We start from the raw sequence: 20,761 nt of genomic DNA, 5'->3' as shown, positions 1-20,761 counted from the left end.
ACAACTGCTCTCATTAATTCAAGTTCTATATGAACTAAATTGGGGTCCTTTATTATGTTACATACACATTGCTTTCTTCAGTTTCTAAAGAAGAACAGTGAATTGGCATCACTGGACTATTTTTCCTTCTTTTGGACTATTCTTCCTTCAGATATTATCTACCTCAGAAGATATAATTACATGTTTTTCCTAAATTCTGATACATGGAAATGAGAATTTTTCTTCTTTAAAATAAGTCGGTACAATTATAGTGGCCATTCCAGTTGCCTAACTGATATTTTAATTGAAAACATAAGTCACATCCAAGGAAACAACACATTCACTCACTGAATATGGAATGAGGGTCCATCAATAAATAGACAACATGTATATGAATACAATATGTATATTTGATTTTCTTTTTGGTTGACTTTGAGTTTGTGCTTCTTACTCCATCAGGACAGAGAGAACTTGCAGGGTCTTCTGGCAAAGGCAACTTGGACATTGCATTAAAAAAGAAAAAATACCGAGCACCAAAGTCTGAGCTCTTTACCACAGGACTTAAAGCTCTTCCCTGCAATGCTCTGTTATTAGTGGGACTCAGCCCCACCCCAAGGGTTACTTCCCTCTATCCTGTTATCTTTCTGCAAAGTCCTTTTTAGATTTGGATTTCTGATGGAGAGAATCTGTATGCCCAGAATGCTTTTCTTTCAGTCAAGCTGCATATTAGGCCTTCAGCCAGCCTTGCCCCAACCATAGATAGCCCCTCGTGGGAACCACCCAGTGCTGGCCCCATGACCAGGGCATGAACAGAGGCCATGTATGCATTGATTGGAGCATAAAAGGCAAAATTTCCTATGGTAGCAAGCAGATTGACGTGTCTGGTGCAGATCCTCTGTGCCTCCTTTACTCGTTCATGTAGGCAAAATTGAGCAAGTCATAATGAGCACATTTCTTTGTTCTAGAAGTTTCCTATTCTCAACTCAGAATTTTCAACCTAGATTTGCAGTAGAATATGGTCTCCATCAGAGCAAGGACACCATGGGACTGAGTCAGCCCTCTTTACCTCTGTATCCCCAGTGCCTTTCACATTGCCCATGAAGGACCCTCACTCCATATTTAATGAATGACTGTGTTGTTTCTCTGAATGTGACTTATGTTTTCAATAAAAATATTGATTATGGAACTGGAGTGGCCACCGTAATTGTACTGATTTAGTTTAAGGAAAGAAAGAATAAAAGGGAAGTGAAGGTTGCAGTGAGCCGAGGTCGCACCACTGCACTCCAGCCTGGGCGACAGAGTGAGACTCCGTCTCAAAAAAAGAAAAAAAAAGGGGGGGGGGAGTGAAATGGAGGAAGAAAAGGGAAAAGGAAAGGAAGAAATAAAGGCCCCAGTTTCTTTAGAGTTGGGAATGACTTCCTGCTTGTTTAAATGGTTGGCTGTGGTCTGGACCACACTTAACGTGCTGAGTCGTCTAACACCTCAACTTACCTAGTAACTGCCAAGAAATTCATGCTAGTTGGAGAATCCATTGGATTATAAATGCAAATGAGTATCCAAAGTATTCTTGTTTTTTTCCTCTTTTAAAAAAGTTTAATAGTAATGATTGCCTATCAAAAATCTTTTACCTCAAACAATAAAAATTGCAACAAAATGAAAATCTCCTTTTTGCTTCTTGCCTCATACTCTCTCTCAATTCTTTAATGTAGCCTCTGTTAACAGGTTGGTATCTGTGGTTCCAGTATATTCTTCTAAAATAGAACACAAATATAGGGGTGTGTGTGTGCATTACAGATTTATAAGAATCTGACATGTTTATTAAGCATAGATCTCAGAACACACACTCAAAGGATACATTTCTTTTTTTTCAATAAGTGAACATGATTTGCCACTGAACAGGAAACTCAATCACTGAATATGGAGTGAGGATCCATCATGAAATGTCCCCCAGCTCCCAAGAGTTCTACCAAGGCCAAAAGGTCTTATGAGGCATTCATAACATATTTTCCATGATGATTTACATCATGGAAACTCCTGGGGTCTTTTCTTTACCCAGGTTCCTGCTGAGGTGTCCATGGTCTCTGTTTATACGGTCCTTTCCAGAAAGTCTTGAGAAAGCCTTTCTTGGTGGTGAGGACACATGGGTGGGCAAAAGGAATGGTGATATGTCATCTAAAAAGGCATTACATCCTACATGTATTTATATTGCTTCAGGAGAACCAGAAATGAGCATATCACAGCACATATCTGTATAAAAACTAATTACAGTGAACCTAGAAAACTATCCTCATACTAACTATGAAGTTACATTGGTCATTTTATCATTTCTTTTTGATAGTGAAGTAATAGATTTCAATAAGCACAAGGAGAAAGCTGAATAAGCCTCCTATCTGGTTCAGGATCCATGTGTATGAAGCTCTTTGCTAATGAATCCTTTTTAGTGGTGCTCAGAACTAAGCTGCATAATTCAATATAGGCACAAAAATATCCAACATGGAGTGAATCATTACTTGAATTGTGAGAAGGCACTGTCTGCCTTGTAGAGTGACCTCTAGAGTCTCCTCATTATGCTTTCTCTCCCTTTCCTCATTACTTCACAGGTGTACTGATTAGGTTTGCACCTTTCTATTTTATTTTCCTTTTGTTTGTTCCACTCTTTGTCCATATTTTCCTAACTGCAGCAGATGTTCAGTCCACCCCTTTGCAAGGGATGAAATTTCTTAATGAAACAATTGCTGATAAGGACCCGGGCTCTTCACACACTGTCAATAACTGTCTTTGAAATTTAAAGGAGAAGCATGAACCTTGTGAGCTTGGATGAGACAACTCGCTTTGCAATTTAAGCTGATTGGTTTGAACAATGTGTTTGAGGCACTGAAGGAGGGGGTAGCTTGATTCATTTCACATCACATACTCAACTCGAGTTCCATCCAATTTCTGGGTTTTCAGCTAAGTCAAGGAACTTTTAGAGATCCAGGACTTACAAAGTACATGTGCAGTCCAGGAACATTCATCATGTTATCTTATCTGATAGTGCTGCTTCCCCTTCTGTTCACCAAAATAGAAAAGTCAGTGCATGTGGGTGATGTGCCCTTGGTACTGCAGTATAAGACATTTGGTCAAGTTGACAGGCACTGTTGGGTGTGAGAAGTCAGTTTTATCTTTCAGCTTCTAATATTTCTATCAGTTGAAAGTGCAGCTGCAATCTGAAATCTCAATATCCTTTTAGGTAACATGTCCACCTCTAAAATTTGTATTACAGTAACTAATAAACCTGGATATCAATTAAATTCTGTGCTAAGGGTCAAGGAGGAAAAGGCAAGACGTTGGAATGCTTCATCTCTTGAGTGTATCGTCCTGGTGGCTCTTTATAATTATCAACTCCAATCTTTTCCTTGATCATAGATGTAAGGTTATGGAATTCTGACACATTTGTAGCCTGTGGAACTCTTTCTTTGACATATAAAACTCCCTATATTTAATGTATACACCATAGCCAGTTTGGGGATAATTATACACCTATGAAACCTGTATTAGTCTGTTCTCGTGCTGCTAATAAAGACATACCCAAGACTGTGTAATTTACAAAGAAAAAGAGGTTTAATGGACTCACAGTTCCACATGGCTGGGGAGGCCTCACAATCATGGCAAAAAGCAAAGGAGGAGCAAAGGCAAGTCTTCATGGAGGCAGGCAAGAGAGCATGTGCAGGGGAGCTGCCCTTTTATAAAATCATCAGATCTCATGAGACTTATTCACTATCATGAGAACAGCACAGGAAAAACCCACCCCCATGATTCAATTACCTCCCACAGGGTCCCTCCCATGACATGTGGGGATTATGGGAGCTATAATTCAAGGTGAGATTTGGGTGGGGGCACAGCCAAACCATATCAAATCCATTACCACCATTAAAGCCATAGACCGATCCATCACCTCTCAAAGTTTTCTCCCACCTCAGCTTGTGGTGCTTTCTTTCTTTTAACTTTTATAATTTCAACTTTTATTTTAGATTCGGGGGATACAAGTGCAGGTTTCTTACATGGGCATATTTTGGGTATGAATGATCTTTTCAGCCAGGTAGTGAGCATAGTACCCAATCAGTAGTTTTTTAACCCTTTCTCCCCTCCCCCCTTCCCCTCTAGTAGTTTCCAGCATATGTTGTTCTCATCTTTATGTCCATGTGTACCTAATGCTTAGCTCCCACTTATAAGTGGGGACATGTGGTATCTGGTTTTCTGTTCCTGCATTAATTCACTTAGGGTAATGGCCTCCAGCTGTATCTACATTGCTGCAGTCAACATGATTTTATTATTTTTTGTGGCTACATAATATTCCATGGTGTATATGTACCACATTTTCTTTATCCAGACCACCGTTGATGGACACCTGGGCTGATTTCATCACTTTGCTATTGCAAATAGTGCTGCAATAAACATACAAGTGCATGTGTCTCTTTGATAGAATGATTTCTTTTCTTTCGGATACATACCTAGTAATGAATTGCTGGGTTGAATGGTAGTTCTGCTTTAAGTTCTTTGAGACATCTCCAAACTGCTTTCCACATTGGTCTGCTTATCAAATGACGACTTTTCTTATTTTTTAATCTTGGACCAGAGCCTAGAGATAGAACATTTTCTCTCTTTTTTTCTCATTGCTTTTTCTAGACCCTTTCTTCTTCCCTAAATACCATTTCCTTTGAGATGCATGCTGTCAGCACAACTTCTCTTTGATACAGTCATCTATTAATGTTCGAGCCACTCCACATCCCATTTTTTGACAGTTTAAACAGCTCAATAGGTCTCTCACATAGTCACATGTTTATTAATTGGGGAATATTCTGTATCTACAAGAATGATCCATCCAACCTGTTGACATCTCACATTCTTTCTTCTCCCCCTTCCAAAGGTCATTTTCCTCCACAGTGCCTGTTTAACCATCTATTTCTGTGATATTACCCCAGAATTCTAAGCTCATTCCCATTCCTTTCATTTATATGGGATATTTTCTCCAGAACTCTCATGACGTGTTCTTTCAATTATTCAGGCCTCTGTTAAAATGAAACTTCCTTAGAAAGCCTTTTTTTTTTTAAATTATACTTTAAGTTTTAGGGTACATGTGCACATTGTGCAGGTTAGTTACATATGTATACATGTGCCATGCTGGTGCGCTGCACCCACTAACTCGTCATCTAGCATTAGGTATATCTCCCAATACTCTCCCTCCCCCGTTCCCCCTCCCCACCACAGTCCCCAGAGTGTGATATCCCCCTTCCTGTGTCCATGTGATCTCATAGTTCAATTCCCACCTATGAGTGAGAATATGCAGTGTTTGGTTTTTTGTTCTTGCGATAGTTTACTGAGAATGATGGTTTCCAATTTCATCCATGTCCCTACAAAGGACATGAACTCATCATTTTTTATGGCTGCATAGTATTCCATGGTGTATATGTGCCACATTTTCTTAATCCAGTCTATCATTGTTGGACATTTGGGTTGGTTCCAAGTCTTTGCTACTGTGAATAATGCCGCAATAAACATACGTGTGCATGTGTCTTTATAGCAGCATGATTTATAGTCATTTGGGTATATACCCAGTAATGGGATGGCTGGGTCAAATGGTATTTCTAGTTCTAGATCCCTGAGGAATCGCCACACTGACTTCCACAATGGTTGAACTAGTTTACAGTCCCACCAACAGTGTAAAAGTGTTCCTATTTCTCCTGAAGTATCCTAAGATAACCATCCCATCCTAACTCTCTTTCCTCCCTTTCTCTCATACTGCTTCATTTCTTCCCTATACCTTTTATTAGCATCTTGACCATACATTATAGAGGAAAACGTTTCCTGTCTCTTCCTATAATGTATGTCCATAAGATAGGATTTTATCTGCTTGTTCACCACCATGTTCCTTGCACCAAAACACTGTCAATTCATATTAGACTCTACATAGGAATTGAGAATGAAATAATGAATAGATTATGTGTGTTCATAGCTATGTACCAATTTACCATGAACACTTTCAGGCCATTAATGAATTATCACACCATCTCAATCCTCATACGGTAACTTTTCTATATTAAGAGCGTTCCTGGGAATAATTTCCATCAGAATTTTTATAATTCCCCACTTGAAATTTTTCTGATGTGTTCTAATTAATCCAGTAACATTCATAGCTTATGCTGAATTGCTGTGTAGATTCCTCTTGGGAGGAATTTTGAAACAGGCAGGCCAGCTCTTTATAATATTTCTAGCATAAGTTTTGATAATTCTTTTGCAGCTGGATGAGTAAAATTGCATTGGTATCAAAGGTGAGGGAACATGGGTCATTCTTGTGAATAAGAAGATTTATTGCTTGCTTAATTTTCAAGGAAATACCTTTAGCTCCTTCTTAAACTATGGGTCTATGCGTCAGTAGCTTTTCCTGTGTTTATGTAGCAGCTTTATTCATGGGCCTGATGTTTAGCCTCTTCTGGGGAGTTCTGAGATTCTGCACCAGAAAAACGCTCTGCTTTGTGTACAAAGATGATCTGTTGACCTGCCACCACAAGGCTCTTGCTGGGCTGTTTCACTGAGGTGGGAATGTCTTAAAATGGTTTTCTAAGGCATTAATAATTCTTTTCTGATTGTTCTTGTGATTAGTGGCCTGAATTTGCAATATGTCTGGCAGTATCCAAAGACACAGACCAATGCTGAAAAAAAAAAGACTTCCCCTTCTGCAAACCTAGTTAAACTTCATATAGACTTCAGCCTCATTAACTCCTTTTTTTTTTCTAAGCAATTCTGTAGCACACTCTTAAGATTAAGATTAAGATGCACCGAGTCCAGGAGTTTGAGACCAGGCTGGCTAATGTAGTGGGACATCATCTCTAAAACAAACGAACAAACAAAAAACACAAAAAACAAAAAACAAATTAGTCAGGCATGGTGGCATGTGCCTGTAGTCACAGCTACCTGGGAGGCTGAGGTGGGAGGATCACTTGAGCCCTGGAGGTTGAGGATGAAGTGAGCCATGATCATGCTACTACACTTTAGCCTGGATGGTGGAGTGAGATCATGTCTCAGAAGAAAAGATAAAACAATAAAAAAATAAAAAATAAAAAGCTCCAGTGAAGGCCTTCCCTAAGGTAACCTCCTCTGAAACTTAATTTTATATTTTCACAAAACCATAAGGTCTCTGAACTTGAGTAGGAAGTCTTCTTCCTATACTTTGTCATAGTTCATATTCAACAAATGCTAAAGAATTAAGTACATAAAGAAAAAAAATTGGAGGTGAAGACAGAATGCATTGTTTTTTCTTCACTGAGAGAATCTTTTTATGTTCTTTGAGAACTTCCTTGGTAGAAGTTTAAAAAGTTCCAACTGGGAAACTCTCTGCCTTAAACAAGAATCACTGGCCTGGTGAGTCAGGTAAGATATTGATAGCACAAATTTCCATGCAAATGTGAAGGGGAAATGCATGCATATTAGCACCCCTCCATGATTATTCTGAAAAAAAGAGAGAATGACTCACTGAAGCGGAGAGAGCAAAAAAGAGCTAAGTGGGTTATGTTTTGTTTAGAAACTGTTTGGTATTAAATATGAGAAATATAAGAATATAGAATTTATTAAAAACAATTCTTGTGAAGTCTGTATGGTTTTCTTCATTTTCCTAAGAGTATGTACTAATAATAGAAATTATTTTCAGACTTTTTTTGATTATTGTTATTTTATTGAATATATGTTTGTATCCTGTGGGGCCCTGTTTTACGTGGCTTGCCTATTGTGACTCATCACTGATGTGATGGGAGGACCACCTAGGCTGGCTCTGGATGTTCCAGTAATCAGAGAAGACTTCCTGGAAGGGACAGTATTTTACCCAGGCCTTGAAGGATGGGTGGACTATGAATCATTAGAGATGACAGACAGAGTTTCCAGATGGAACCAATGATTAAAGTGACCAAGATGGTAAGCATCAGGGAGCAGGGAAGAGCTCAGTGTGGCTGGAATCTTTCGCCTGTAATGTGTCCTTTACACCTGATCATCATGCCGACACTCACACACACACACTCCAACACCTTCACCTGGTGAACCTCACTCATCCTCGAAGTGTTAGTTTAGGCTCCACTCCCTCCAGGAAGCTTTCCCTTGTTTCTCTCCACACAGTGCTATGTGAGGGGCTCATGATGTAAACTCAGGGGGACCCAGAGCTTCTATTATCAGAGCACTCATCACCTAATAATGCCAGTGCCCATTACCTCTCATTTCCAGGAGGACAGAGAACTCTTATTTATCCTTATATTTCCCCAACATCTATCACAGTACCAGGAATATAATAAAACCTTAATAATTGTGTGTGTTTGTGTGTGTGTGTGTGAGACAGAGAGAGAGAGGGAGAGAGAAAGAGAGAGAGAGAGACAGAGAAAGAGAGAGAGAGAGAGAGAGAGAAAACGGGGTAGAGAATACTTCTGAAACAAATCCTGAGAGACACAGCACGGAAGACACTGGTCTTCTTACCTGCCAGGTGAGTCAAGTGTTCAGTCATAAGCTCCCATTGTTGGAGGGAGTCTTTAGAAATATCTAAATCATCCCCTTATTGTAGCAGACATTAGAGAGTTGAGGATAGAGGTAATGAGAAGGAAGGTATCTAAGAAAAGCACACAATTTGCGCCAGTTGGATCACTCTATTGGTTACCCCTCTGGTGCATTTTCCCCTGTCCCATGTGGTTACTTTGCAAATAAACAATGTAGCATTATTTTTATTTAAGAGCCAGAAGTTTGCAATCCAAGATGTAAAAAAAACTGAAGAAAAAAACCATGGCTAAAATGTCATGCCCTGAAGCGTAGCTAAGTCTCACAAAAGTGACAGAATTCATTTGCTTGGAAATATTAAATATAGAATCCAGTCAGCAAACTTCTCTCACTTCTTGCTCCACAGTCTATTGTCACTGTTGTCAATCACAGCTGCTCCATCCCTCGCCCACTCACGTTTATATTGAGTGCACCTGTATGACTTTAAGGTACAAGGAGCCATAATAATAAGGGATTTGGAGTAAAGTTTTTCTCGCACTGAATACATAAACCCAGTAAAATATTGGTTTAAAATAAGAGACTGACGGGTGATGAATACCTTAATCGTATTGGTGAATATATCAATCAGCTCTACAAAAAGATGTGTTCTTTTAATTTTCTTGTGAGTTATAAGAGCAAACAGATAATATGAACTTGCGACTTCGCAGGATCTTCCATGTCTCTATTCATCCAACACTAATTTAACATGATAGGTCCTTGGGGTGTGGCAGTAAACAATAGACATGGCCATTTACTCTAGGACATCACTGTGTGATGGGTGGATGGATGGTGAATACATAATCACAAATGTAACCATTTGTTCCTGCAGGTGCTGGAAGGAAACATGCAGACATCCCAAGGATCCACGATGGCAGAATCCATTTTCATGTTCAGGCAAGGGCACCCTCCTAAGGAAATTACTCTTAGGACAGTATATTTGTTAGGGTTAGCTAGAGAAACAGAACCAATAAGATGAGATAGATAGATAGATAGATAGATAGATGATAGATAGATAGAGCGAGCTAGATAATAGATATTTAAAGGAATTGTCTCATACAATTGTGGAGTCTTGGTAAGTTCAAAATCTGCAACTCTGTGTTAGTTTGCTAGGGTTGCCATAACAAAATATGACAGTCTGGGTGCCTTAAACAACAGAAATGTAGAAATTTATTTTCTCACATTTGTAGGGGCTAGAAGTCCAAGATCAAGCTGTCAGCAGGTTTTTTTTTTTTTTTTTTTTTTTCCTGAGGACTCTCTCTTTGGTTTGCAGATATCTGTCTTCTCACTCTGTACTCACATGGGCTTTTCTGTGTGTGTGTGTGTGCGCGCGCGCGCGCGCACGCACGTGCGTGCCTGCATCCCTGGGCATCACTTTGTATGTCCAAATTTCCTCTTCTTGGATGAACAGCAGTAAGATTGAGTAAGGAACCATACCAGTGGCTTCATTTTAACTTAATCACCTTTTAAAGACCTTGTTTTCAAATACAGTTTCATTCTAAACTACTGGGGTTTAGGGCTTCAGTGTACAAACTTTGGGGGGAACACAATGAAGCCCGTAACAGATAGGACCCGATGGGTAAGTAAGGTTTGCACTGGTGTGTTCTGACAGTGAGACTCATCACAGGCACATTCTCTGTGGGCACTCAGGATGCATTCTGTCTGGTCAAAGTGCAGCATTCACTGTGATGATGAGCTCCTGGTGAATCTATCCAAGGTACGAAGGAGATGTGGAAAGAAGGTCCCTTTTTCCCAGAGAGAACAAAATCTTAAAATGCCCTCCAGCCTCTGGCTAGTGCAAACCTGTTGAAGTTATTTTAACCCATATATTTCTAAAATGAGCTTAGGAGATAAGGATCATTGTTGCCCCTGCCTTGGCAACGAGGCAAGTCTAATGGTTAAGTAACTCATCCAACATCATATAGCTAATCAGGTGGGGAGCCAGGATCTCTAACCACTACACAAGAAGGCTTGTCTCCAGGCCAGAGCTCAAGATCAGCAGAGTATGAGCAAGGAAGGGTGTGTGGTGAGAGATGAAGCTGGATAGGGGCCTTATAGGATTCTAGAAGGAAATTGGGCTCTACCTTGAGATCGGTGGGGAGGCTCTGAGAGATTTAAGAGTGAGAACAATAGGATTAGAAAAGTCCTCTGACTGCTATTTGAAGAATAGATTATTTAAGGACAAGAATGCAAAGCAGGATACCAAGGAGGAGGTTTCCACAGTTTTCTAATGAGAGAGGACACTGACTTGGACTAGGCTTAAGAGAGTAGAGATAGGAATAAGTAAAAATTCCAGGTGTATTTTGAAGATGGAAGAAACAAGACCTCGTAATTAATTAGATATTGAGAGATAAATCTTTAAAGAGCTATGATATGATTAATTGCATATAATATTCAATTATATATTATTAAGCAAAATACTTTTAAATTAGAAAAGGTCATTATAATGACAAATAATTTAAGACAGGCTGAATATATTTCTTTTGTCTAAATAAAATGCTCTGCTGTCAGTTTGTCTCCTTTGCCTCCACTTCCCATCCCCCATTAAGAAAAATGCTAAAGAAAATGTGCTACACAAAAGTCAGATTACAGCAAAGTCTAGGGTAATTGGCTCATACTCCAGTTCAGTTCCCATAGTTTCTGTGCATGTACCTTTTTTTAAACATCTACAGTATGTGGAGATATAAAATGAGTCCATTTACAGTGACACATTTAGCTCTAAGATGTGTTATCCTAGCCAATATGTTCATAGATGAACTGCCTTTTTGTAAAGTGTGTTTTCTTTATTACTGTGAAAAAGAGGTTTGGGGCCCAGCATGAGGAACTGGGATACAGTGAGATTCATCCTGGGCACATGCTCTGTGGGCATGGAGGATGCATTCTGTCCAGTCAAAGTGCAGCATTCCCTGTGGTGGTGAGCTCCTGGTGAATCTATCCCGGGTCCAGTTCCAGACTGCTTTGCAGCCAAGCTTTTTCTTTGGCAGGGCTTGCCAGTGCTTTGTCATGGGGGAAGGAGGGTGGGATGTGAGCTCTGCATTGGGTCCTAGGTGAGAATCATGCCATTAGCGACAAAGATCTGTGCTGAGGAATGTTAACTGGAGAAGCAACTGATTAAAATAAAAGATTGAAGAGCCAACGGAATAGAGGCTCCCTGTTCCTCCCCACTACACTGCATGAATACCCTGGCTCTGAGGAGGCTCCGACAGGACTGGGCACCACTGGTCCTTCAGGCAGAACTAACTGCGTGCCGTTCCTGCCTGCATCCTTACCAAGTGGCATTTCCCACAGAAGAGAGTCAAAACCATTCCAACCCTGTAAGGACAAGCTCAAGTGTCACTGCCTCCAGGAAGTCTTCACCAGTACCTCTTTCCTGGCTCATTGGTCCTGAATTCCTCTAGCCTGCTGCTTCCTCCAGCCTGGGATCATGGGTGGTGGTCTGGGATCTCTGTAGGTAGCACATGAACAAGGGATTAAACAATGTCTTACCGTGATGAAGTCACTGCCTTTTGATTCTCTTTCAATTCTTATCTTCAAGGCAAGGGAAAAAGTTCAAGTTTGGTGCTAATATGTCTTTACTAACTCTCTGATGCTTGCTAATCATTTTTTCTTAATAAAGAGAGAGCAGTCCTTGGGCTTAGAGGCTTGGCAGCAATATCTATCTGGAATTTAATAAGATTGTTTTATTTTTCAGATGCTTTTTATTTATGACAGAGATACCAGCGTTCCATTTATGTTTGTGACACAGATCTTCCTTTAAAAATAAATGTACTTAAGTAAAAAGGGGAATTAAGGGGAAATGCTAAGTGATAGGAGAGGAGTTAGGAAAATAGAGCAAACATTGTGAATAACAAAAGTTTAATCAACACAGATCTAGATAGCTCTCATGCCCTGCACATTCATAGACAACCGAGTCCCGAAAGGTATGTGAGAGAAATACGTGCAATAGGTAGACTTATTATGAAAGCTGACAAAATTACATTTCCTGAGTCCAGTATCTATTCTTTAATTGTCTTCCTTTATATTTGAACTCCTAGTCAACTGTGGTCCAAAGAGCATTCAACTGAGGAGGGAGGCTTGCTAATTTTCCCTCACCTAGTGACGCCCATGCTTGAGCTTCATGAAATTAAACATAATTATTATTATATAGTTATATAATCATTTCATGTACTATCTTTTTCTTCTTCTTTACTTTTATTTTTTAAAAGCAGAAAACAATAAAATGGCCATCAATTGCATGAACACTGCTCTAAAAAGATAACAGTAAGACCGAACCTGAACTGTTGGCTACCTGGCCGTGCCATATTGATAGCTTACAAGGATCAGATATAGAAATATCAATCACAGGTTGTGTAGAGGTGTCCATGTACAGAACACAACATTGTATATTAAAAGGATGTTGAGCTTTTATAATTATTGCTATGGTTTTATACAGTGTAATAAGCCCATGATAAATAGGAGCTCATATTTGATATTAATGAAGTGCTATTTTATATTACTTATTGATTTATGTTTTTCCCCCAAGAAAGTTTTAACCTTCTGAGACTTAGAGACTCATTTAAATGCTTTGACCCCCATACCCTCTTTGCAGGGTGCAGGAGGATGTGTATGATCTTAACCTTTACAGCAAATCTCCTCTTTTGGATGGGGTATTGCAATTTTCTTTTAGAGGATCACACTTAGTCCAGTTCAATGTAGTTTAGAAGGGGCTGACTTCATCTCTGGTTCCATGGGTGGACACTTGATCCACTCTGGTTAAGCAAAATACTGCATCAGTGTAACTCATTTGTGAATGGGTACATGATCCAAGCTGGACCAATAAGAGCCCTACCTAGAGTTTTGCTTGAATTGTTAGGATAAAGGAATTTTATTTCCTGAAGCACCAAGGTTATTTTCTGGAGAAATCATGACCAAGAGTGAAGCCAATGCATGGAAAAGCAGAGCCGTGGGTAAGAAAGCAAGCCTGGATAACTCTGTTTGTGCTCTAGTTCAAGCCGTTTCTGAAAGTATTACTCTAGAACTTTTCAGTCACATAAACCAACAAATTCCCCTCCACCTTTTTAGGTTTAAGCTAGTTTCAGTTGAGTTTTTGCATTTTGCTCTGAAAGAGTCCTCACTAATACATCTCTTCTTCCCACAAGTACAGTGCCAGGCATGTGATGTGTACTTGGTAAATATATGTTGATTTGAGTGCTGCCAGTTCCCCTATACTTAGAGAACAGGATGGTGTAATCTTTTTTTTAATATACTTTAAGTTCTGGGATACATGTGCAGAACATGCAGGTTTGTTACATAGGTATACACGTGCCATGGTGGTTTGCTGCACCCATCAACCCGTCATCTACATTAGGTATTTCTCCTAATGCTATCCTTCTCTTAGCCCCCAACCCCCTGACAGGCCCCGTGTTGTGGTATTCCCTTCCTTGTGTCCATGTGTCCTCATTGTTCAACTCCCACTTATGAGTGAGAATATGTGGTGTTTGGTTTCCTGTTCTTGTGTTAGTTTGCTGAGAATGATGGTTTCCAGCTTCATCCATGTCCCTGCAAAGGACACAAACTCACAGGATGGTGTAATCTAAATGGCACTGGAATATGAGTCTAAAGATTTAAATCGTTGTCTCATTCAGCACATGTTTACTGAGTATTTCCTTAGTGCCGAGCACTGTTCTAGCTTCTGGGAATATTATTGTGAGCAAATAAAGTCCCATTTTAATGGAAAGAATATTCAAATAGAAGAATATATAATATGTCAGGTGGTGATATATTATATGCAGCTATGAACAAAGACTTGCTACCAAGTAGGTGTGGAGACTTTGAGTGAGTCACTTTATCATTCCAAGTTTCAGTTTTCTCATACATAAAAAGAAGAGTTGGAGTTGCAATTCTCTCTCTCTCTCTCTCTTTTTTTTTCCCCAGGAACACAACCACCACCCACACAAACAATATTTTCATTTCTTAACACACTTTTATAAACCTTAATCCTGAAGCACACCTGAAAATATATTTGTTGGTAGCTGATATTTCCAGGAAATTTTATTTTTTCCTGTGTTTATTGGTAAATTTCTCTTTGTACAATTTTGAGATCTATGAATCCGTTCTTGTTCAGGTTTCCCAGAAATGAGCTGGATTCCCACGGGGTTTTGGGGCTGCCTCAACTAGCTGAATTCCCTTGAGGCCTTCACCTGAGAATGCTGTCTGAGTCTACCTGTTCTGTCTGCAAGTTATTCCTGAAGTCAGTGACAGTTGGTTGCGCAGTCACCTTTCATTTGGTGAAAAGCTTCTGTTATCTCTGAACCTTGGCTAAGTTGAGACATCCTTTTCCCCCCGACACAGCTCCTCAGTTAATCACTTTACTTATCACTATCTCTGGTCTTGCCTGCCTCTTCCTATAAGTTTTCAGAGTCCTCAGAACTTCTCTCCCAGTGGAAATGGTCTCAGTAGCACTGCTGCTGCTGCCTTTTAAAGTGATACCATAAATAGAATTTGGCTCTGAAGAGTGAATCACATCCTGTGCTTCTCAAGTGATGTTTGTAGACCTTATTTCTATATTTGTATATTATTTGAAAAAAATATTTATTGAGCATATACTATGTGCCTGTGGATGCCGCATTGCTGTGTTTCCTCCAAATCCCTTGTTCTTCTCTCCAGTAGGAGTAGGAGAGAATTACATTTGCTTTTGGGCAACTACCTTCTTATTCTCATCACACTTACTGTTCTCTCCATTTTGCATACTACATGCACACTTAGCCCACCACTCCTTATTCCTATATCTCATCACAGCTAGAGGTCCAATGCCTCCTTTGCAGACAATTCCCAGGATGTCTTCCAGACCACTAAGACATCAGGCTCTTGGAAAAACATATCCTTTAGTTTTTTCTAAAAGCCTTTTGGAAGATGACTGTGAGTCCTTTGGGAGAGATTCCTCAAGAGGTGATTTTGATCTTGGGAGTATGGTATACCCTTCATAAACCCTTCCTGGGAATTCTGCTCATAGTATTAGCTTATTTCAGGCTGAAAGCCCTTGAATGGTGCACTGAAGGGATTCACCGTCCACTTATCCCCCACCTGCCATGACATTGGTAGGCCGTAGTTTGGGAATCTCCAGCAGCAACAGCATAGTTTGTATAATCCTAGGCAGCCCTATTTTAGTTCCATCCTGCTGATTAAGTCACATGGCCTCCACCATGTTTGTCTCTGAAATGCATGTGAGAATCACTGCTCTGGTTCCATGACCATGCTATTTTGTGCCATTTCTCCTAAGGAGGGAGACTGCACCTGATTTTTCTTAATCTTCCCAGCACCTTCTCACTGCTTTGCATGCAGAGAGTGCCCAGTGAATGTTTTCACAATTGGATTTTGAATCAGTTACTTGGATAGCTGTTGACAATATCCCAGCTTCTTGATAAAGTAAAACCTTATGTTAGTCATTGAATTTCTACCAAAGGCATTGCAAACTGGTTATTGATTTTCTTTTATAAAAAAAGAGAAATAAATCTACCATTTGATACTTACTCTGGCACTAAAATGTGAGCTAGGGCAGTCAGCTGTAACTCAAAAGTCACATGAAGCACTTATTAAATTAAAAATAAAAATAAGAGAATAAACATCAGATCGGGATTTAGTTAACTTTAAACAATAGCTAAAAATAAGAGAATAAACATCAGATCGGGATTTAGTTAACTTTAAACAATAGCTAACTGCACAATCTTGAGAAAGTCTGGAGCCCTCTCCATAATTTGGGGGAGGTTTTTTGTTTGTTTGTTTGTTTGAGATGGAGTCTCACTCTGTCATCCAAGCTGGAGTGCAGTGGCGCGATCTTGGCTCACTGCAACTTCCGCTTCCTGGGTTCAAGCAATTCTCCTGCCCCAGCCTCCCTAGTAGCTGGGATTACAGGCACCCATCACCATGCCCAGCTAATCTTTGTATTTTAGTAGAGACAGGAGTTTTACCATGTTAGCCAGGCTGGTTTTAAAGTCCTGACCTCAAGTGATTCATCCTCCTTGGCCTCCCAAAGTGCTGGGATTACAGGCATGAGCCACCACCCATGGCCAATTTTTTGGGGTTAACTCCTTATGTTTTTCCCTCTTTCTCCATTGCTCATTCACATAGGCTACCTTAGAGCTGTCCTACTCTGTGTCAATGTCAGCATGAAGCTCAGTTTCTTCACTGTTTCCACCAAAATTCATGTACACACAGCCATTTTGTGAATTTTGTAACATGAAAGAACTGGGACAGGTGAGAGAGAGAGTGCTTGGAGAGCATACATTTGTCTGTCTTGCTGGATATACCCATCTTCTTTCCTTTTATTTTTTTCCTCCCTCCTTCAGTGGAGAAACCAGTTAATTCTTCCCCTTGTTTCACAACCAACTCTTCCACCTATATGTGTGCCCTCTTCAATCCAAATCATTTTTCTGAACAGTCCACTTCCTAAGAGTACTGGTATCATAAAAATGTTCCCATCTTATGATGCAGAAAATGTGTTTCCCATATTTAATATGGGCTTCAAGTGAAGTTGCTCCCATCTGAAACTTCACTTCTCTCAAGGACAGTACACTAGAAATGGGGTGAAACTTGCAGTTGGAGTGAAACATTAAAAAACCAAAAAGTTGGAGGAACTGATCTTCAGCACCCAAGCTCCAAAAAAAAAAAAAAAAAAAGCTATGCGACAGCTCCTTCCCATGACTTCTGCTTCTGCAGGGCAAGACCTGAGAAACCTCTGGAGACTTACGGCATGAAATCTAAAGAGCCACATGTCGACTGTGGGAGAGTTAAGTTCCTAGCCTGGGGCAAGTGCCTTATGATGGGGATGTCCCTTTACATCCCACCTGTGCATTGAGAAAGAAGTCAGAAGCTTTCCACGAAAGGTTATATAATGAGTCTCCATCGATGGCTCTATGGAATAGACGGTATTAAAACAAATGCACTAACTGGAAGCCCCATCTTTAACCACCAGAAAGGTCTTTTCCCTCCCAAATGGTAGTGTCCCAGTTTAGAAGGCTAACTGCTAGAAGTTTATTGTGTGCAAGTGTAGCAATTTCTAGTTTCCGCAGGATGAAAATTAGATGAAGGGTACTCGATAAATGCTTGCAAATTATGATGCTCTGGCAGCAGCAGTGCATATCCATGCTTGAGCCCAGCATGGTGCTGACTCGTGCTCTCCCAGTGGAAACCCAGCTACTCTGCCAACACTCCTTGCTGTGCAGCCTTCAAGGAGGGCTTCCTCTTAGCTGCAATGCAGCCTTGCAGTGGCTTGCTAGAAGTATATAGTGAGGCAGGCAAATAAATGGTGGAGAATCATCAACTTGGCCAAAGGAGTGTTGGGTCCATGTGTTCATTGGATTCTAGATGAAACCAAAAAATATATTAGATCATGGAACCTCCAGGGCTATGGTCTCTAGACCAGGAATCAATAAGCAATGTGACCTGTGGGCCAAATCTGGGTATGGCCTGTTTTTGTACAGCCTGCAATCTAAGAATTATTTTTACATTTTTAAACAAACAAAGAATATGTGGCAAAATATGTAGGTGGTCTGCAAAGCCTAAAATATTTACTAACTGGCCCTTTAAATGAAAAGTTTGCCAACTCTGCTCTAGGTCAATAATATTCAATCTTGGCTACACACTAGGATCACCCAGGGAATCTTTAAAAACAAAACAACATAGATAAATAACTCTGCCTTTGAATAGGGAAGAACAAACTTTTCTTCTGTCTATATGCACACCCAATACAGAATACCTCTGTGACCAAACGTGTAGGGTCCACACCAATTTGCTATGGACACCAACTGGGTTTTCTATGATTCAATTCAATTCTGACACTTACCAGAGTTAGTAGCAGACCCCACAGGTTAAGAGCTTGATCCCACAAGACTGCTCCCACTTCAAATGTTGATGGAAAGTCCACGTTGTCATGTGTGCTTCCTACCAATGGCTGTAAACCAGAGGTTCATACCATTCCCTCCTTGGGTTTGACCATTTGCTAGAATGCCTCACAGAACTCAGAGAAAGTTCATTTACAACATTATTGCTTTAATATAAAGGATGCAACTTAGAAACAGCCAGATGGAAGAGACAAGTAGGGTAAGGTACGGAAAAGGGGTGTGGAGCTTTCACACCCTCTCTGGGCATGACCTCCATGTGGTCAGCAACCTGGAAGCTCTCTGAAGGTCTTCTGTTAAGATTTTTTTCTTGTGGAGGCTTCATTACATAGACATGATTGATGAAATCATTGCCCATTGCAAATTAAGTCAACTTCCAGCCACTTTCCCTTCCCTGGAGGTCAGGGTGGTGGGTGGTGAAAGTTCCAACCTTCTAATCACATGGTTGGCTCCCCTGGCAACCAGCCCCCCATCCTTAGAGGTTTTCCAAAAGTCACCTCTTTAGCATAAACTCACCACTTAGGACATTCCAAGGACTTTAGGAGCTCTGTGCCAGGAATAGAGACCAAGAGCAAATATATATTTATTATAAATCACAATATCACAGCTCTAAACTAACCTACTGAATTAGGCTTTCCAAAATGTCATTTGCATTTTTGTAAACCTCCTCTCCAAGTAATTCTGATGTTTATCAGTGTTGAGACTGATGTATATGCTTTACTTTTAAAAAGATCCTCATTACGGACCTTTGCACTGTGCCCCATTTAGTGGAGTGTCGGGTCTACAGTGGATTAATCACAGCTTGTTTCAGCAGAAGGGGTGTTTGAGGCAGGACTGATTAAGAGAAAGGTTCCAAGAAAGCTTTTACTTTGCCCAGGGAAAATCTGAAGAGTTACAACAAAGCTGACATTTATTGAGCACTACTGTATTTGCTAAACACTTTATGTACATTTTCACATTGATTCTTTCAGCAACTCTATAAAATAAATTATCACGAGGTAAATGAGGCTTAAGAAGGTTAAGTAATCCGTCCAAGATTACCTAGTTATTAAGTGGTAGATCTGGGATTTGAACCTGGGTATGCTGTACCGCCAGGCTGTCACTGAGCGGAACCTCCAACCTCCAGAACCTGGAGATCTGACAGACCATCTTGGGAGTCACGGGGCACAATGCATGAAATTCATCAGCTGATACTCTTGCTCTTAAAAAGGGCTTCAGATCTGGGGATCTGGGGCCTCCTGTCTTGGAGAGGATCAATGTGGCAGGGGGTATCTGGATCTTAGCCCCTCACTCACCTGCAGTATTTCTCTGGTTTTGTAGACTCTCATCCTTCCCAGGCCTAAAATGCCACACACAGAACTCTACCCCTTTAGACCTTAGGACGTTGTAGAAAGCATGCACCTGCCCACTGCAATGAAGGTTAGGCAAACATAAGGTATAACCCAAATGGTGCCCTCTGGAGTTGTCCAATGCAGAGGCCCTGGTATTGATCAATTTTATGGAGGAAACTGAGCCTTAGTGAGATTCACAAACTTGCTCAAAGTTGCAGGGATTCTAAAGGGTGATGTCTGTCTAAGGCCCATCCTCCTTCTGTGATGTCATCACTGCCCTGACTGCTGCCAGTTCATGGACTCATCTGATTCCGAAGGGTCTCTTTTCCCTTCTCTATCCATTTAATTGGAAAGTCACTGGGGGCTTTCCCAATAAAGGAACTGTCCAGTGATTCCTGTAGCCTCCTCGTGAGGTTTGGGTATGAGCTGTCCTTTCTTCTGTCTCTCAGTGGCCTGGTTCCTGTTGAAGATTTTTCCCCTTCAAGGAGGCCCAACTGCAGCCACATTGTCAATTGCTCACTGGTTACCATGGAAACAGGTCTCAAGAGGGACTGCTTTTCTCCCTCCCTGAATGAGGCATATAGGGCTTTGTGAGGGGCAGCGCTTCCCCTTTCATGGCCAGGAGAAGGACTGGCCTTGGGTGATGAGGTTTATACTATTTTACCTAGGGACTCCCCCTCTTTGTCAGCATGACATTGCCAATTTCTCATTCTGGAGAACAACTATTCTTACTTGGAGGACACATCGTCTCTTTTTTGATGGTTAAAAGGCCTTCTCTTTTACAAAATGATTATGATAGTAGAAAGAATGGTTTAAAAGATATCATCACTTTAGTAAAGTAAAAAGTTTGTTGCCACACACAACAACATGGATACATCTCAAAATTCTTATGATGGGTGAAAGAAGCTTTGCCAAAAAGAGCACATACTCTGTGATTCCATTTACATAAAATTTGAGAAAGTGCAAATTCATCTAGAGTGACAAAAATCAGATCAATAGTTGCACAGGCTAAGGTGGAGGGAAGGATGGATT

The 20,761-nt window shown here is 40.4% G+C and overlaps 1 long non-coding RNA gene across 3 annotated transcripts; it reads right to left on the bottom strand.

Moving 5' to 3' along the window:
* Window positions 1-11,307: 11,307 nt before the first annotated feature.
* Window positions 11,308-20,218, bottom strand: LOC112205876 (uncharacterized). 3 transcript variants are annotated; one of them, XR_002939983.2, is made up of 3 exons: window positions 19,694-19,977; window positions 11,887-11,968; window positions 11,308-11,566 (listed from the first exon to the last, which is right to left on the bottom strand). It is a non-coding gene; the product is annotated as an uncharacterized LOC112205876 (long non-coding RNA). The 3 variants fall into 3 exon arrangements; XR_010152619.1 differs by lacking the exons at window positions 11,308-11,566; window positions 11,887-11,968 and adding exons at window positions 17,509-17,861; window positions 18,344-18,451; XR_002939982.2 differs by lacking the exons at window positions 11,308-11,566; window positions 11,887-11,968 and adding an exon at window positions 17,509-17,861 and having other exon boundaries at window positions 19,694-20,218.
* Between the last annotated feature and the right edge of the window lie 543 nt (window positions 20,219-20,761).

Source organism: Pan troglodytes, chromosome 18 (genome assembly GCF_028858775.2).
Source record: "Pan troglodytes isolate AG18354 chromosome 18, NHGRI_mPanTro3-v2.0_pri, whole genome shotgun sequence".
Taxonomy (NCBI): Eukaryota; Metazoa; Chordata; class Mammalia; order Primates; family Hominidae; genus Pan; species Pan troglodytes.
Note: the sequence above shows the minus strand (reverse complement) of the source record. Positions and strands in the feature narration are given on the sequence as shown.